Raw genomic sequence first — 20,228 nt, 5'->3', positions numbered from 1 at the left:
TTAAGTAGGCTGATCTACACTACCGTCTGCTGATCTCAAGACCCATAACAATATACCAAATATTTCCAACCCCTTGATATAATATAATTATGTATTCATATTCATATAAAGGGACCGCCAGGTGGTGAAAAAACCTGAATCAATAAATCAGCGTTGTAAAGTGCCGCCATTTTACTGCCTTTTTTTGGTTTCTACGAGATAAAGGGGATTATGAAAATAAATGACATAAAATCAGCGGCAGAAGATCAGTCTCAATCAGTAAAAAAAATAACTTATTTTAATGAAAATATCATCCAAATCAGTCTGTAAAATTGACCAGCCAGTCAGTAAAATCCATTGCCCCCCCCCCCTTCCAAACTTTCTTTCTGGTGACGCCTATGCTTTTATGGTCATACATTTACTTTGAACTGCAGAAAAACTTGTGCATTTTAAAATCGCGGCAAAATGTGAGTTTGAAAAAGAAAATTGAACTTTGTTATGCAACATTAAAAGAAAGTTTTCGGTTTTTAAAGGCAACAAGACCATTCTTGAACGTTTGGCGATTCTTGCGTCAAAAATTGGTAAAAAGAAAAATAATTGGACCTCTCAAAATGGGTAATTATTTCAAGTTTATTGGGAGCTGGAACTTTGTTGTATATTCACCTGAACAATTCTGGTTACGCTAAAAAATTATGTTTTTTTCCGGATATGCAGTTTCTTTCACGTAGAGATTTTACGCTATTGTTCAAAATAGCGTCAACTTCAGGGCTTAGCGTACTCTATTTTTCTATCGGAAACTCTAATCTTTACACGAAATGCCCCCTTTCGAGACCCTTGAAAAACTGAAAATGAATAATGCCTTATCCTTAATTTTCCCGTACAAAAAAGGTGGTATTAGTTCTACCAACAGATTATTGATGGTCGATACACCCCTAAGAAACTTTTATCCATTTGTGGCTGTTTAATATGTCTGTGGAGCATTCGTATCATTTTGCCAACTGATTGAAAGTAAATAGTATAGAAAATTAATAAGAGTGCAAATTTAAGTTTGTCTCAATGGAAAAAATAAATAACAAAACAGCCAACTTCCTCTAACACCCTCAAGAAAAGTCCCAAACCGCCTAATAAAACCTAAATAAAACTATTAGTTAATTTTGTTTTGTATCTTTTTTTACTTTTTTTTTACAGCAGGCTGAAAATAAACTATCAGCTTTTACCAAATGGCGCAACAGGTTTTTTTTGTGCATTTTTTAAATTGGCCTATACCAACCAAGTCTGTGTGGTTTTTTAATCCTAAACAGAGTTTAAAAATAGACGAATGTGCTTCCAACAACAATTTCCAAGAACTTCCGGTTGGATTCAAAGAAATGTCCAAAGACTTTTAGTAAAATTCAAAATTTTGATAAATTAAAATCAAGGATAGTTTAAGCTTGTCAGGCTTTTTCAATTTCTACTGGATAACGACGGTTGCTTAGAGCTAGCAGTATTCAATCAAACCAATCATGGTACCAAACTATAAGTAAGGAGCGAGTCTAACCAATAGAAACCGAAGTTATAAAAAAAGAAATTTTGATAGCAATTATTAAAACCAAAGGAATTGGCTTTTTATGCTGGTTCCAAATACATAAAATTCATTAAGTTTAATTTTGCCCATCAAAATCTATGAGCCTGAGAAAATTTTCTTAGTTTACATGAAGGGGGGGGGGAGAATACCCCAAAACAGTCGAGTGATCTTAATGTAAATCACACCATCAGATTCAGTATATCAGAGAACCCTACTATAGAGGTTTCAAGCTTCTGTCTAAAAAAGGTGGTATTTTGTATTTTTTTTGTCAGAAGAAAGATCATGGATGAACTATTCAACCTCCCTCATTTGTGCGTTTCTGCATGATGCAATCAGCGAGTTTTTAAGGGAAAATATTTGTTTTTAACTTATAAACGTTATAATCTAGAATTTTGAACTTTTTTTTGTTATTATGAAGGAGGTGAATCGTACCTTGTTTTCAGGGCCGTTTCCCAGAAGGGGGGGGGGGGGTGGGGAGTACCCGGTTTGAATATCAAATTAAATGTTTGATCAACTCGTAAAAAAAAGATGCAAAGCCTGTAAAGAAATTTTTCACAAGTTTTGTAGAAAAAAAATTGGTGGGTCTAGTATTAGTGCTTTAGGTCTAGTACTTCAAATTGCAGAATGTGTGCTTAGAGCCAAAGTCGTAGATACAGTAGCTATTGTTTTATATAATGAATAATTAAATAAAAGTGAAATTGTCACAATTAAGTTAATAACCTTGGCAATATGTTTATAGAATATCTAGATTGAAAGTGAGTGTTACCACTTTATTTTATTACAAGAGTGTGCAGGATAATAAGAGAAGCAGCAAAAATAGTGGGTTTTTTTTTATAACTACTTACGTAATACAGCTATGTGAGTAATCCACTCTCTTACAGAAGATGAAACGCTTTGCCAAAATAAAAATAACCAAGAGACTTCGCTATTTTAAGTATGGCTGGTGCGTCTTATTAAAAACAAAAGAAAACTTATTTCAATTTCTATTAAAATCAGCATAGTAGTTTCGAATGACTAAACAGCATTGTGTCTTATGTGCATCTTTTTTCCCAGCTAGAGGAAGTTGTCACACTCAATCTAGGTTCATAAGTTTAATTTTCAATAAATTTTCATTAATATTTTATTCCTTTTCAAATCATGTATGGAAAATCAGTTAGTGAATCAATTATTGATTTACTAATTCAAAACAATGGTAGATTAAACTTAAAAGATTGCTTCACATATTTACAATTGACGGTTGAAAGTCTTCTTTTGTAAAATTTCAATTATGTTGCCATTATTTTTGAGTTGAGCGGGCTAGAAAGTTGTCTTTTGTGGAAGGGGAGAGTTGGGTAGCATGAACTCTGACCAACTGAGTGTTTAGGCTTAAACATACAAATTTATTCCCAAAAAGTTGTAGAATCCCTCTGATTATTAAGAAGGGGGAAGGGTAAGTAACCAACCAGGGTATAGGTGTTTACGATTTGGCAGCCATTAAATGTACTATGTGTGTACTTTCTGGAGTTCTGTCGTTCACAGTATGCTGTTACCGTCTTCTCTCTTTATTTTCCTTTTTTCTTTTCTCATTATGTAAGTAGATGAAATTTATACTTTTTTTCAGATATATGGTTACTCATTTAATGGGAGCTGACTTGAATAACATTATCAAGACTCAAAAATTATCGCATAATCATGTTCAGTTTCTTGTTTATCAAATCCTTAGAGGTCTAAAATACATCCATTCAGCGGGTATTATTCATAGAGTATGTCTGACCTTTTAACTTTTTAAGCTATTTTCCTTCTCCCTCTTTTAAGGTTTTCTTTGATGATGCTGAAATTGATTATTTGAAATTGAAATCCTATAGTGCAGAAATGTAAATTTTAAATTATTTTTAGTAAAATTATTTGTTCTGTTCTATTTTCAAGTTAGTCGGGGTTGTCCTTTTAAACTCCAGTTGCATCGCTTAAAGTCATTAACGTATGAATCCTTGTGGCGACAAATAAATAAGGGCATTATAGATGTCATTGACCATTTAGGTAAAACGCAGTAATCAATAAGTGAGCAAACATGAGCAGATCGAAGAAAATCTGAACTTCAAATCAAAATGAAGCAAATTTATTATTTTTTTTCTTCTGCCCTATTTGTAAAAAAAGTATTAAGAACAGGAATATTCTGTCACTCTAAGGAGGCCAGCCGAAGGTGAATTTTTTTTTTGTCATATTTCGTATCTTTTGTACTTCTGTACTCCTAAGTTAATATCCTTCATGCCTCTACTCCTGTCTTTTGAAATTTTTTATGACAAAGAGTTGATGAACGAGTTAAAATACACCCAATCTGTAAGTACTATTGTAATAATAGAGATGGTGTTTGTTGTATTTATACTCAAAATGTTACTTTAACCGTGTAAAATAACTTTTTTTTCCAAAAGAGTGGAAAATTAAGTCCTACTAAGTTAAGTTAAAAGAAAATATTATGCTTCTTAAACTGGCTTGGATATTGGGCTGTTTTTCAGAGAATAAGGTCTAAGTTTGTTAAAAAAGTCCAAAAAAGAGGGGGTTGTGTGACAATTTTAGATAATTCTGGGGAAATTAAAGATCATTGCTGAACTCTCGAGAGAATTCCGAAGAACACTGTCTATTTTATCGATAATGAGATTATATTCAAAATTTAAAGGTTGAGTGTAAAATAAGGGTAATTCATCTGCTATCTTACTCGCTAAATTTTGTGGCCGACTAAATTTTTCTGAGGAAAGCCTCGAAAACACTTTCGAGAAAGATTCCCTACCTGACGTCAAATCAATCCAAATTATGTATCCTATTTATTACTGCTTTGTGCCTTGATAGCTCCTTTTTCATATATTTTTTTTATTGTGGCTTTTTCGCTCCTTTTTTACAATTTTTTTTCTAGTGTTGAAACTTGCAGAACATTTGTCATAAAAATTAATTTTTTGTAGCATCTCAAACCCTCAAATATAGCTGTCAATAAAGATTGTGAGCTGAAAATATTAGACTTCGGTTTAGCGCGACCTGCAGAAACTGAAGTGACTGGTTACGTTGCTACTCGTTGATACAGAGCTCCAGAAATTATGCTCAACTGGATGAGATATTCACAAACAGGTAAGAAGTCTCAACAAATTTGCTCTATTCAAGTTTTCACCTTCTTCGACCCTTTAATGCATCAAGATTGTTTTCCAACGCCTTTCCCAATCGTTGAAAAAGAGTTAAATAACCCTGGCACTATAAATAAGTTTCCGGTCGTCATTCTTAAAATTAGAACCTTTCCGACAGTTGGACCAACAAAAATTTCAATTTAATCTTGGTTGACACACCATCAGCTTTTTTATTTAAAGTGATTCTCTCAGCTTTTGATTTGTTCTTTTATTTGTTATTTTAGATCGTCAGGTGCGTGATTTTGAAGGTTTTCCTTTATTCTAATATTCTCCCCGTAAGATTGCTTGCGGACGATTCAGCCTGAAAAATTCTGCTTAGCATTATTTCATTTGAATAAGACTTTACTCTCTAATCGTTTTCTCGATCACTCTAGAAATGCCCCCTTCCGTGGAAATTATTTCCTGGTAATCAAAACACTGGGGGAAAACCCCGAATAATTCCCTCGGAGCATCTCCACATGAAAAATTTGGCAAAGAGGATGTACGACAATTGAAAAGAATTTCGTATAGTAATTCTGTCAAATCCCCCCAGTGTAACATTTCGCCTGGATTATTCACTCCCCCCCCTCATAAATTTCCCTCCCCAAGGAAGATTCTCCCCATAGGAATCCGAGCCAAGCACAGCCCTACTGGTATTATTTGTACATAATTTACTTTTCTTACTCCCCCCCCTCTATCCGTGTAAAAATTTCAAACTCCTTCCAGAACAGATTTCTGCATTATTCATATGCTAATTTTCATCACACCCTAAGATTGATCATTCAGATTGTTGTAGCTGAAAAATACGTCAGAGCTACTACCAATATTTTTCAAAAAAATTTCACAAGAAAGACTCAAAATTAGTACTAATTCTGCCTTTTTGTCACTCAATATTTAATTGGAAGTTATATTTTATATTTTCGTTTTTGTTGAGGAAAGGTATTGGTTAATGTATTTAGTTGAAATTTTTTTTTCAATTTTTTTATTGCTCTTTTCCTTTTGAGAAAAGGCGTTTATTAGTAACCGAAGTAATTGTACGTATAATCTTATTTGTCATTGTATACTCGATGAGAAATCTCCTTGTTTCTCGAAATCTTTTTTTTTTTTTTTGGTAAAACGAGTTTCCAAAACTCAGTGGAACAAAATGTCGTTATTGATGATTGGCTTTATACAGATATCCTTTTTTCAATTAAATTCATTTGAAAAAAAAGGAATTAAAGGTACTGGATATAGGTTGTTATTGAGCCCTTAGAAGACTGCACGGCTAATATTAATAATAAATTCCAGAATAAAATGAATAAAAAAAAAATACTTAGGAAAAATAAAGTGCTTGAATACTTGCAAGATTGTTTTGTGTAATAATCCTGCTTTAACATGATAATACGAATCCAATAGCAGATAAGCACACTTATATAAAATATAACCGATGGAAAATTAATTTTTGGAAGAATAGGTTTGTAAGATTAAGAAGATAAGTCTGCAAACCAAAATCAGAATATTGGAAACTACAGTGATGACAGTGGTCAAGTTTAGTTCTGAAACATGGGTGCTCCCAAAGACTTAGAAGGATTGATTAGATGTTTTTTGTAGGAATAGTCTACAGATTATTTTGGGTACTCGTCTGACTGACCGTATTTCAAACAGCGGGCTGTACAGAAGATGTAGTCCTAACCCGGTTTTTAGGATACGTTCTGCGGATGACGGATGACAGATTACCTAATATCGCCCTTTTTTACGAGCTATCTAGGGCCAAACAAAAGGCTGGTTATCCCCGAAAACGGTAGAAGGATTTCGTAAGAAAGGATTTACTGGGAGAAAAACAGAAAATGTTTGAAAACAAACAGAAAGATGTTTTATAGAAACAGATTCACAAAAATGAAGCTATATTTTTTTCTTCTTTCTATTTAATTTTCTTTGTTTAAATCCTCGAATGAAAACTGTCCCAACAGAAAAACTCCTAAAACCCAATTTCCGGTATCCTAAAAATTATGAAAGTTGTAAATACTTTGTTCGGAGTGCAGCGAATTTAAGGAAAAAACGTTCTATAATTTCTATCGTACTATCTATTTACTATTACTATCTAATTTACTATTACTCTCTACTTTATTATTTTACTAGTATAATTACTATTACTATCTACTTTACTAGTATAATTACTATTGCTATGTACTTTACTATTACTATCTACTTTACTGTCTACTTTACTTGTATAATTACTATTACTGTCTAATTCACTACTTTACTAGTATAATTACTGTTACAATCTACTTCACTACTTTACTAGCATAGTTACTATTACTGTGTACTTTACTATTACTGTTTACTTTACTATCTACTTTACTAGTATACTTACTATTATTGTCTGCTTCACTACTTTACTAGTATAATTACTATTACTATCTACTTTACTACTTTACTTGCATAATTGCTGTTACTATCTACTTTACTACTTTACTAGTATAATTACTATTACTACCTACTTTACTATTACTATCTACTTTACTATCTACTTTACTAGTATAATTACTATTACTATCTGCTTCACTACTTTTCTGCTATAATTACTGTTACTATCTACTTTACTACTTTACTAGTATAATTGCTATTACTATCTACTTTACTATTACTGTCTACTTTACTATTCTATTTACAGTGGATATCTGGTCGGTTGGATGCATCACGGCGGAGTTACTTACATCACGGATGCTTTTTCCAGGAACACATTGTATCCTTTTTATGTAATAACCACTTACAGAAATTTGAGTAATGTACTTGTATTTTTCACTACTAACAATTGTTTTTTTTACTTTTTTTACTATTTTTTTTACAATTATTTTTTTTACAATTTTTTTGCTTCACGGCAAATTAATAGGTAGTAAAGTTTGTTGCATAGATCTTCTTATTCAGGCTATATCTAGATATTTTAGGGCTAATTCTGGATTTCAGTAAATACGAAAAAATCTGTTTTTCTTGGTGTTTCTTCAAAAAAGAAGAAGAATATGGCATATACATCTTTTCTTCATTTCTTGTCAGCATATTTTGCGGGTCAAAGGTTTCACAAAAAGTTTCTTTTGTCAATGGAGTTTGGATTGAGGACGTATCAAACACTAAACAATTTTATCATTGAGTGTCGGCCTTAACACCTTTAAGGGTGATTTTAAGGCCGCGCTCCAAGAATGGTGAGTGGCTGTTAGGCCATAATTTATCTTATAATTAGCATGGCAAGCGCACCCTCAATAGGCAAGGAAGCAAATTGATTGCACAAAGGACTTTCATGTGGTTTCTGACTAGCGGGACCCTGAAACTTGTCGAAATTCAGCGAATGTAAAGGCAAAGCTAGGATATCAAACAGTGAAAAGGCTGTATGTGCTGCGCTTTCATATGGCATTCATGATAAATTGCTGAATTGTGTTAACACGAGTGAAAATATGAAAGCCAAGACTTGGATTCCAGCTGGCATGGCGCTTGCCACTATTTTTGGGACCGATAAGAAGTTTCGTATATTGTTTTATGTGTGATGATGTGATGGACTGTCAGATGATCAGTGCAGCGTACTACTGTGTGCTTATACAATCATAATAGAAGGACGATCAACCGCGTACCAAGTGCTGTGCTTGCGAGGGTTCGCTGCTAAACACATTAAGCATAGTTAAAAATCTAGGAGAAGAGGCAAATTTGTTATTTTTTCCATTAAAAATACCAAAAGAATGCCTTTTCCAATGAAAATGTCCCCAAAAAAGCATAAATACATGCAAGGATATGCTGTTAAATACACTAAATAAAAAACAAAAATAGGCGAATAATTAGAAGAGCTGAGAATTGGAAGAATGAGTGAGTGAAACATATATTGGGACAAAAACGTGCTCAGGAACCATTCATGAATAAAAAAACATAATATGGGCAGGAAAAAAACATGAAAAAATTTATGTATGCCTATATATATATATATATATATATATATATATATATATATATATATATATATATATATATATATATATATATATATATATATATATATATATATGAACTATATTTCATACATGAATTTGAAATTGAAATTTATAAATTTATAAATTGAGTACGAAAAATATATATTAAATTGTATACATTTTAAATTGAGATCTAAGTCTGGATTGAAACTGAAAGTTTGAAATAAGATCACTTGAAATTTAAACATTGAAATTTATAAGAAATGTTGTACAAACTTGAACATTTGGGTCCCCTAGGTCACAAAGAGGTGGTTTTATTTTGTTAAGATTCAATTCAATGGCTAACATTTATGTCTTAAAAATCTAAGAAACCGCGTTAATCGATTTGGCTTCTGAGTAGCTCGTATCGATCAAGAATACTGCGAGACTCTATGCTTAAAATACACATTTTGAATCTTCTCAAGGATAAGAGGTTCAGTTTGATAGTAATAAATTGTAGTTTCCGCTGATCAATACTATCTATAAAGGATATACCAAAGATTAAAGCAAATTTATATTCTCTCATGAATATCCTTAAAGTCAACCTTTTTTTGGTGTTTTCCGTTGAAAATATGACAAAATTTCGGAAAATTCATAAGTTCCTCATAAATTTATTTTCGCTTAGCAAGTAAATGAAGCACGGTGTTATCAAGTTATATTCTTTAATAATTTCAGGGTTCACCGACTTGGTAAATGGACTTATTTATATAACCCTATTGTTTCGATTGTACCGAGGTTATGAACTGAATAATAATTAATAATAAAAATATTCTGATATTGTGAATGACAAATTTGCCAGGATTTGCAAACTCTGAATCTGTAGCGCTAATTCCAACATTGCAAATTTATTATATTTCAGTCCTTTGTTGTCTCTGATCCGGTATAACTTTTTATGTGAACTATTTGGCATGAGATGTCTGTTTCGCGACTCAGCATGTCGCAAAAATTTAATCATTTTTTTTAACGTTTCACTATGATGTTAATATTTTCAAATAGGTTATCATTTAAATAAAATAAAAAAAAAACACAAAACTGAAAATCTCGTTGCATAATGTTTAAGTCGTGAAGCAGTGTTACCAGGTTGCAGAAATGGTACCATTTTGGCACTTTCAGCGGTGTTTTGCGTATTTAATTCTTAAAATAAGGGCATTTTTCGATATATTTTTTTTTATTGCGCATTCGATGCACTTCTCTCGAAAATAGGTGCTTGGGGCATATTTCCGCTCTCATGGCTGCACAATCTGATACCAGGCATGTGGTAAAACTATCCTGAAGTAGTAATTTAAAGTTTTGCGCAAATTTTATCAGAAAAGCTATTCAAAACGTCATCACCAAAATCAGATCTGAATGGTACTAAGTCGTCAAGAAACGATTCGGTTAACCACCCATTAAGATGGTGCTCGTAAACAGAGGGTAGTTCGTCTTCGTAGGAGCCTGATCTTGACGGACAAAGCTGGTCTGAAGCTTAATGGTTGTTTCATAAATTATGGCTGTCGCTGGGACATTCAACCCAGCGGCAGTACAACTGTCACTCAATCCAGGACAAAATGGGGAAGATTTTCTATCTCCTGACTGAAATTCCTAAGAATTTGGAGCTTGCCCATAACACACTATAACTAATAGTGTGTTATAACTAATAAATCTTGTTTATCTTTCAAAAATGCTAGTATTGAGTTAAGTGTAACACTATTTCAATAACTTCCAACTCCCAAACTTTCCAACTCCGAAGCTCCCAAACTTTGGGAGCTCCTCTAAAATATATCAAGTCTTTAAACTTTCAAAATTTATTTTGGTGTTCTAACTAATAAAATTTTAAGTATCCATTTTTTTAGTTGAATTTATTGATTTTATTAACGAACCCTAGGATATTAAAGATTCTTGTTTTCTTGCAGATATTGCAAATAAAGTACTATACGTTTATGTAAAAAATTAGAAAGGAATCACTGAAAATTTAAGTGAAATATTATACAATGATTCTTAGTGATTTTATGCATTGACGATTTAACTGTGAAAAATTTTGCTTTTGCGAGTTGTTGAGAGTAACATTTTGCTGGAATAATCCTGACCGAATTGACGAACTTGATGTAATCTGCCTTTAGCTTTGGTCTACTTCTAAATAATGTGTTTTTGATAATTTTTATCTTAAATAAATAGTTTTTAAGATAGTAAATGGAATTAGTTAATCATGCCAAAAAAATCAAGGGTTTTTCATGTATCCGTGAACTAATAAAAACAAAGAAAAAGAAATGACAAATATTTGGACTGATATTCTTTCGTTTTCCGCTAAAAAAAAAGTAAGTAGAAGTCTAAAAATTTACAAATTCAGGAACAGAAGAATGAAATAAAATTAAGTAAAACCGCAACGATTTAAAAAACGAAGTCCGAGTGAATCTGAAACCAAGAGGGAATATTAGTACTAGTATTAATAATAAAAGCATATATTGATATTTGCACTAACATTTATGGATATATGCCATATGTAAAAGCGGATTGAGAATATCAATTCGTATATCTGCCGTTTTGTTGATGTTTTTATTGCTCTTAACCCATTTCGGAAAAATATATATTTTTTATCACTAATGTGTAGTGCTAATGTGCCCTAACGGTACAGGCCCCTTACTTAGCAACTGTGCATACGTCAGAAACTGTGCATTTTGTAGCTATTTTATGGGTAGTTCTTTCCCCCTAATTTTTGTAGATTTTTAGTATTGTTAAATTTTAAATGGAACATAAAAAGAAACTTATTCATGGACAGTAAAAGTAAATAAAAGTTTTTCTTCTCTCTCAGTCTATCTTTCTACCGGCTTAGTGTGTATTGAAAAAAGATATATAGATTTGCTATCTGCGTTTTTAGAAGCTATATATATATAGCTTCTAAATATTTTAGAAACTATATATATATAACTATATATATATATATATATATACCTATATATATATATATATGAAACTATATATATATATATGCACAAATATTATTTCCCTTTGCCTTTTAAATTGCAAAGATTCGCCAGGAAGAGCACTTAGCTGTGCTTTACCAGCCTCTCTCTCTCTCTCTCTCTCTCTCTCTTCCTCTCTCTTTCTTTCTTTCTTTCTTTCTCTCTCTCTCTCTCTCTCTCTCCCTCTCTTTCAGTCTCAGGTTCACCTTTCCCTTTTCATTTACTTTTATTTCCTTTTTTCTATTTTCTACGTTTTTTTATTCTATTTTTGATGCAAATAAAATATTATTTTAGTTCATGGCACCCTTTTCTTTTCCTTTTTATTGTGAACAAGTCTTTTGGTATTGCAAAATGTTTAGCAATACATAAGCTTTTAGCTGATGATTATTGCATGGTTATTCAGTTGTATTCTTTCACCCTGCTTTACCCTAGATATAGATCAGTTGAATAGAATGTTGGATTTGTTGGGTCGTCCTAGCATTGATATATTAGAGAAGATAACCAGTGGAAGTGTGAGTTGATAATACCTTACTTATATACATGTATGTTGCCTGCTCTGCCATCAATGTTGTTTTTAAAGGTGTTGTTTTTTGGGTTTAGCACAAAAGCTTCTTCCTCTAATAAATGAGCTTAATGGAATTTTAAATGATTTTAAGTCGCATTGAGGCGGGCAAATACTGCTCCTTCGTCTCATCCTTTTCGAAGTATCTATTGATCATTACAACTTAATTAAACTTATGAATCAGTATTTTGGGTGAATTTGTGATTATATAGAAAAATATGTTCTCTCTACAGAACTAAGATACTCTCTACAGAATCTCTCTACAGAAACTCTCTACAGAACTAAGATAGGAGATTTATCAGTAGGTAGTAGTGGGATTTAGTTTGGTCTTTTCCGATGCCATAGTATATCGATAGATGATTCAGACCCAGTTTTATCGATTGCCAAACATTTTTTTTTGGTGTCAGAAAGTATCCCAAAAGTCAATAAAGACGTCAACAGCCCCAAAGCCAACTAACGAGAAGCAGCTAATTTTGGCCTCTATACAATTTAATATTGCTGGACTCTACCTTGGCATTTTTTCCTGTCCAAGTGACCTTGTGGACGTGTGTTCATTGCATTCGCATTTTGGACCCCAAATTGACACATTTTTGCCAAAGGAACATTTTTCTTTGTCAATTCCTTCTATACTACTGCTACTAACAACTCACTGCACACCAAGCCACCTGAGGCCAACACAGCTACGCACGCTCCTGCTTCATCCCAATCTATTCAAAGCCTCCCTGTTTACACATTCCCCTTCGTTTTTCATTTAGCCCTAGAAACTTCAAACAAATTTTTTAGACTTTCAAATCACCAAAGAATGTTGTCTCTTTCTGCTTTAATGATTTATTGGTTCAAGTTTTTAGTGAATGATTATATTTTTATTTGTTTTCGTGTTTGTATTTTCTGGTATTTAAAATGATATTCTCAACCAAAATCTACTTCCTAATATGAAACTATAATTTTAATACAAATATTTATTTTGCGATGCAATCACATATTAGAAATTACTGCAAAGTATACTAAAGATTAAACCACTCCAGACCCCCAAAAAGTATTTGGACAGACAAGAATTACTATAAGATTGGAGAGCGCACTGAGTGGCAATTCGAAAGTCGTATTTATCACTCGACGACAGAATTGATAGTTCTACTTCCTGTTGAATCTAAAAAGAAGCTCTGAAAGATAGGCTCCCAAAATTTTTTTATTCTAAAATTTCGATGTTTCCAGGGAACCCCCGCAGCTGAATTTCCGCCAAATTCCCAAAACTTGACAGAGAATGTGAAGATTAGATCTAACTATTTAGATTCAATTTGTGGCTGAGTTCCGACCACAAATTTACAGTTTTAAAAAAAGAAAGTGAGGATTGATTGATTGAATAATTAATTGATTGTACTATTAGTTGACTTGAAAAAAGTAGTTGGCCCAAAAAAAGAAAAAAAAAGAAAAAAAATAAATAAAAAAAATTGTTCCATCCAGCTTGTACTCACAGCACAAGAAACTAGTCAAATGCCACTTATTTATAAAACTTCCCATTCAGAGAGTTATAAATGAAAAGGTGGCCGGCGCTTACCCCCTCCCCCCCGAAAATACCATCATGGAAATATTTCCTTGCGGAAAATACCCCCTGTGGAAAATACCCCTCTTGGAAAATTCTCCCTCGGAATATACCCCCCCCCCCTCGTGGCTGGGTGGTTTCCAATAACTTTCGACTTATAAAAATATGACTTGAACGCTCAATTTCTGATATAATGAGCACCCTCCAAAAATTTTCCAACCATGAGGTGGAGGTGTGGATAAGGAGGGGCAGTTCTCCTCTTATAAGGAATAAATTCTGCTTATTTTGGGGTTTAATATTACTCTTCACTGTCATAGTAACAGCGTAGACCAGAAATATTCCCAAAAATAATACGGGCGTCGATCTCCTTTTCACATTTTTGACGCGTTTTTAAAATTTTTTTTTGTAACCCCCCCCCCCCCCCGAAACCTCCCCCCTCAAGCAAAATCCTGGTTAGGGTCCTGGGGATCATACATCAATTTGGTTGAATGATATTTATTATAGACTTATTATATTTGATATAATAATGATTTGATATAATAATTATATAATGATTATTATAATTGATATATATTATTTATTATTGACTTATGCCCCGAGAAAGTATTATTGCTCTCAGCTGGCTCAATGTAGACAGAGCCATCACCGGCTTTAGATTATTTTCTTTGACCGCTGACAGACCTGAAACAAGATGTTACCTGCCAAGCCGCGATGATAAAGAAACAATCTCGTCCACAGAACTTGAGACAGAGCCGAATAATCTAATATATTCTGAATGTCACTAGCGTAGGGGAATAAAGCAGGGAAGAAAAAGTATAGGGACGACCGTAGTTGCAACCAACCACGCAGATAAGAGTAGCTGCCCTCTTTTAGTAAATGACTATACGATAAAGACAAAAAGCGCAGAAAAAAGATAGGCGCGGTTGGCATCTATGCTTCAGTAAAACTGGCTAAACCTAGAAAGTTTTGTGAAAATCTTGTCGCCTGTTTAAGATTTACTTCGATGCTATTTTCCCTTTTAGAGATTCACCACAACTGAAACTGCGTTCCGTACCATCGACTCCACAGCAGACTTGAAATTATAAAAAAAGACGCGTAATGACATCAGGCTCACTTGCTATTCTTCAATGCCTTGATCGTATAAGTTGAAAGGCAACTTTTTTTGCCCTGATAAAAGATTGGCAATTTTGTCAGGATAGGACAGACGGCATTGGGTTCCGGTCGATTGGGAAGTGTATCTTTTCTGTCTCTTTAGGCTTGCAGATCAGATCCATATTAGAATACGACTGTGCGAACCAACTCTCACATATGTAGAACTTTTTGACCAACGAAGGTAATTTGCCAAAGCAGTGGGAGTGCTTCACTTCTCCTTCCACAGAGATTCAGACACGTTGCTTTGATAGATCTGAATACAAGTTGAGAAAATGAAAGGGGAGAAACAGCGAATATGAGAAGCTGCATAGCCGTTGAGGAACGATCGTTGAGCTATTGGGATATCTCGGTATCCACTTGAATCTTGAAAAAAAAAGTCATTAAAGTTAGACATGACACCAGTCAGTAAATGTTTTGGGCTCTGCGCAAATTAATGAGCTGGATGTTATGTTTCAGGTTTGTTCACTGGTGAAGGGAAAATGAATCTATGAATATTAAGAAAACCTGCATGCTTTTTAACGGCCTGTTATTGGCAAGATCTAACAAAATGAAACTCGATTTAGTAAATTATTTCGCCTCAATTCAGTAAATAATAAATTGTTGAAGTGGTAATCTTGTTCTTAGGAAGGCGACGTTTGATCTTTTCGAGTAATATGTGAATCCTAGTTGTCAAAGAATTAATACATTTTCCACAATTTGCGCAGTCCTGTAATTATTCCTCTGGAAGATAAAGAGTAATTTTTGTAAAACATAATCACGAGGCAGGAACTGATACTTAAGCCATTATGTCTTTGCATTAGTCTCTGCCCGTCTGAAGAAAAATAATAATAAAATTATTGATAAGATAATTTTCACACATATATTTAAGCCATCCCATTCAATTTTCCCCCTTTTTTTTCTTTTTCTTTTTTTTTAAGCAGCCGCCCACAGTACGTGCTGGTGGTAGATCCTCACATAAAACTTCCCCCACGCGTAAGTAGACGTAATTTAGAAGAGGGACGCATTCATAATGAATGGTGAATTTTCGGAATGTACATAATTAAAAAAGATTACTCGATGTTTTAGAGTGGGCAGAGGACCAAAGGCATTCTTCGCTTCCTCGCTTGAAGCTCCACAGAACTAAGATTTACTCACAGCACAAAAAAAAACTAGTCAAATGCCACTTATTTATAAAATTTCCCATTCAGAGAGTTATAAATAAAAAGGTGGCCGGTGCTTACCCCCTTCCCCCCCCCGGAAAATACCCTCCTGGAAATATTTCCCTGCGTAAAATACCCCCTGTGGAAAATACCCCTCGTGGAAAATCTTCCCTCGGAAAATACCCCCCCCCCCTCGCGGCGGGCTGGTTTCCAATCACTTTCGACTTATAAAAATCTGACTTGTACTCTCAATTTCTGATGTAATGAACTCCCTCTGAAATTTTTGCGACCATGAGGTGGAAGTGTGAATAAGGAAGGGGCAGTTCTTCTCTTATAAGGAATAAATTCTGCTCATTTTGGGGTTTAATATTACTCTTTACTTTCATAGTAATAGCGTCGACCAGAAATATTCCCAAAAATCATAAGGGCGTAGATATCAGTTTCCCATTTTTGATACGTTTTTTAAATTTTCCTCCCCCCTCAAGCAAAAATCTTGGTTCGTGCCCTGGCTATCATACATCAGTTTCTACCTCCCTCCTCCCCTTGTCTCTCCCTTAGAACTAATTATGTGTTTATCTGATGGTTCAATGATATTTAGGATTGTTTTGCGTTAAAATGCTACCTTTGAGGTATCTCTCTCCCTCCCAAGCTTTAAAACAATCTGAGAACCACATTGTAGAAGTTCTAGTGCTTTAATTTCTGTAATTTGGTCATTGCTTACAGATAGTATTTGTTGTTGGGAAACATACAGACATTTTTGCCGGAGGAGTTTTCTGCAGGGGAAGGGAGTGTGAAGGAATTTTCAGTGGTGAGTAAATTGTTTGGAATAATTTCCTTTAAGTGATGATGTATTTTTTGGGGGATGTTTTCCACGAGGGGTGGGGGATAACGCCTAGAACCAAATAAAAATACTACATTATTTCGTGTTGTGTTTATTGAAATGCTAGTAGAGATGCCTTATGAGCTCGTGACAGGGCACCAAATATGGGCATAGAGTCATTAGGGAAAACACGTGGTTAATGGGGTCAATGACCTAAATTTCCAAAGGTCAATTTATTTGATGTTTTTCATGGATGTCAACAGCAATTTATGTCTGTTTTATGGTTTTTATTAGTGAGAATGGAAGAACAGGAACTTTCTTACATTAATGGATGTTTCAAGGTCGATTTATTTGCGGTTGTTTGTCCAGGTGTAATGACAATGGGGTGATTTACATAATCGGTGGGGGAATTATTGGTTCACGAAAGGGAAATTAAGAAACAAACATGGCTTTATTGTTTTTTGGCTAAACTAACCTGGGAAATTTATTTACATGCTCGGTGGGGGAGAATGTATAGATTTACGAAAGGGGGATTAAGGAACAAACATGGCTTCTTTGATCTTTAGGATAACCTAACCTGAGAAAATGATTTACTTAATCGCTAGGGGAATGTATTGATTCACGAAGGGGGAATTAAGAAACATTATGGTTTCTTTGATCTTTAGGCTAACCTAACCTGAGAAATTGATTTACATAATCGGAGGGGAATTATTGATTCACGAAAGGGGAATTAAGAAACATTATGGCTTCTTTAATCTTAGGTCTGAGCGATAAACGTTCTTTAGGTCAGAGAGAAAAATTAATATTCTATTTTTAAATAGGGCTTCATTGATCTTTAGTGTCAGAAATTAGAAATGACATCACTTGTTATCCTGGAATTATGTGGGAGTCTAAAGAGATAGAAATTCTATTTTTAAATACGGCTTCACTGAGCTTTAAGTCGGAGAGATAAATTGATATTCTAACGAAACCTTAATAGTGTAGCTAGGAACATTTATGAGATAAAGAGATTAACGTAGGAAAGGGTTTACTAGAAATTTGAAATGTGAAAGCACAGAGATGCCGAAAACAAAAGGAACACGCTGAGATTACGTTTAAGGATTATTTGGGTGAAAATGTTTTAATCATTTTAGTGAATTATTTCGGTGAAACAGTAAGAGACATTTTAAAAGATTATTTTATAAGAGGTTTAAGAAGGTGTTTTGGGTGTGGCCGTCATAGTAAGAAATCTCTATTTGAAAAGTGTCTTAGGGTCTTCTACCCATACACCAAAGGGCCCCAATCACCCTACCCCGACCCCAAAGGGCTTCGATCCCCCACCCCAACCCCGAAGGAAGCCCCCAGCCCCAAAGGTCCCCCGGGCTCCCAAAGGACTCTCGGTACCCCTTCCCACCATTTTTTAAATAATTTTGAATTTTTTTAACATGATATTTTTTTAACTTTTTTACGTATCTTAAAATGACATGAAATATGCTTACGGCTCTACCAATCGTACTCTGTGCTTGTTCATAGGCACGACGCGGCTTTCCCATTGGTACTCTATGGCAAGTTATCGACACTACCTAGTTTAATACGTGCATTAAATCAGTATTTTTTACGCAGTGGAAGGATAAACACACAATTCATATCTGTAAAAAGTGAAGATGAATTATTCGACGAAAGTATGTGCACATGATAAAATCATCGTCGTGTTGAATGCTGACAAGGAGAAATACCTAAACTATGAAACGAGTGCAAGTGGTAACACTATTGGAAATGTATGCATGCATTGTCATGACAGCGAGAAGTTAGATTCCTTTGGAGTACCCAAGAATTTCCATCATGCAAACGGTGGACATGCGAGAGTAACATTACCAGAGAAAGTAGTACTCAAAGAGAATGCCAACATAAAAATAATAGTTGATGAAGAGGGACAACTTCTAGCTAATGGTTCTGGTAGCATGTTAGCCGGTGATAGATCTTATCGCTATCTTTCCGGTGTTAGCATTCGAATGAAAGCAAGAGGAAAAAGAAGGCATGCATACAGCTGCACCAACATCATAAATCATATCTTGTCAATGTGTCAAAACTGCTATCTATGTAAAAATAATGTGACAATAGACAGTGAAATCGGAGGCAGAATAAAAGGACACTAGCAGACAATATCATCAATGAATATAAAGATGAATTGACGGAAAGTGAAGCGCAAGTGTACTAATAATGTATAATAATGTATTTAACGTATTTTTATATTAATATTCTACATGTCATTATTTCATTAAAAATATCTTATGCATTATTTTGTAAAGTGTTCATTATTTTTAGGGTATGCTAGAACGTCAAACGTTCAGAATATCTATTAAAAAGGTCAAAGATGTAAGAAAAAGAATTTTTACAGATAAAGATACTACTAGCAGGCTCAATTTTTCATAGAAGATAGAAAAATTCATGATTTCTTCTGAATTTTACCAAAGAAGAGAATTCAGTTCTCATTTCTACAGAGAAAACAAAAATCTTCCACTTCAGTTCTTTATTTCACAATGACATACAGAAATTTAACGTTCAATTCAAAATTTTTCAGTGGAAGATAGAAAAAGTAATACTATACTTATGAATGTTTTCACGGAAGATAAAAAGTTCTAGTCCAATTTAAAATTTTCTCAATGAAGTGAAGAAGAGTTCAAGTTCTCTACTGAATTTTACCAAAGAACACAATTCAATTCTAATTTCTCCAGAGAAAATAAAAATCTTCCACTTAATTTATTTATTTCACAAAGACATAAATAAATTTAAATTTAAATTCTAAATTTTTCGGTGGAATATAGAAAAAGTAATACCATACTTGTGAATATTTTCACGGAAGATAAAAAGTTCTAGTTCAATTTAAAATTTTCTCAACGAAGTGAAGAAAAGTTCAAGTTCCCTTCTGAATTTTACCAAAGAACACAATTCAATTCTAATTTCTCCAGAGAAAATAAAAATCTTCCACTTAAGTTCTTTATTTCACAAAGACATAAAGAAATTTAAAGTTCAATTCTAAATTTTTCGGTGGAAGATAGAAAAAGTGATACCATACTTGTGAATATTTTCCCGGAATATAAAAATTTCTAGTTCAATTTACAATATCCTCAACGAAGTGAAGAAAAGTTCAATTTCTCTTCTGAATTTTAAAAAAGAACACAATTCAATTCTAATTTCTCCAGAGAAAATAAAAATCTTCCACTTAAGTTCTTTATTTCACAAAGACATACAGAAATTTAAATTTCAATTCTAAATTTTTTGGTGGAAGATAGAAAAAGTAATACCATACTTGTGAATATTTTCACGGAAGATACTTGTGAATATTTTCACGGAAGATAAAAAGTTCTAGTTCAATTTAAAATTTTCTCAATGAAGTGAAGAAAATTTCAAGTTCTCTACTGAAATTTACAAAAGAACACATTCAATTCTAATTT

General features: G+C 33.5%; 1 pseudogene; it reads left to right on the top strand.

The window, feature by feature from the left end:
- Positions 1 to 16,790, top strand: part of LOC148946764 (mitogen-activated protein kinase p38b-like) — a 28,127-nt pseudogene extending 11,337 nt beyond the window's left edge.
- The last annotated feature ends 3,438 nt before the right edge of the window (positions 16,791 to 20,228 follow it).

Source organism: Artemia sp. Qi Xiang Cuo, chromosome 11 (assembly GCF_049724085.1).
Source record: "Artemia sp. Qi Xiang Cuo chromosome 11, ASM4972408v1, whole genome shotgun sequence".
NCBI classification, from domain to species: Eukaryota; Metazoa; Arthropoda; class Branchiopoda; order Anostraca; family Artemiidae; genus Artemia; species Artemia sp. Qi Xiang Cuo.
This window is presented reverse-complemented; position numbering and strand designations above follow the sequence as displayed.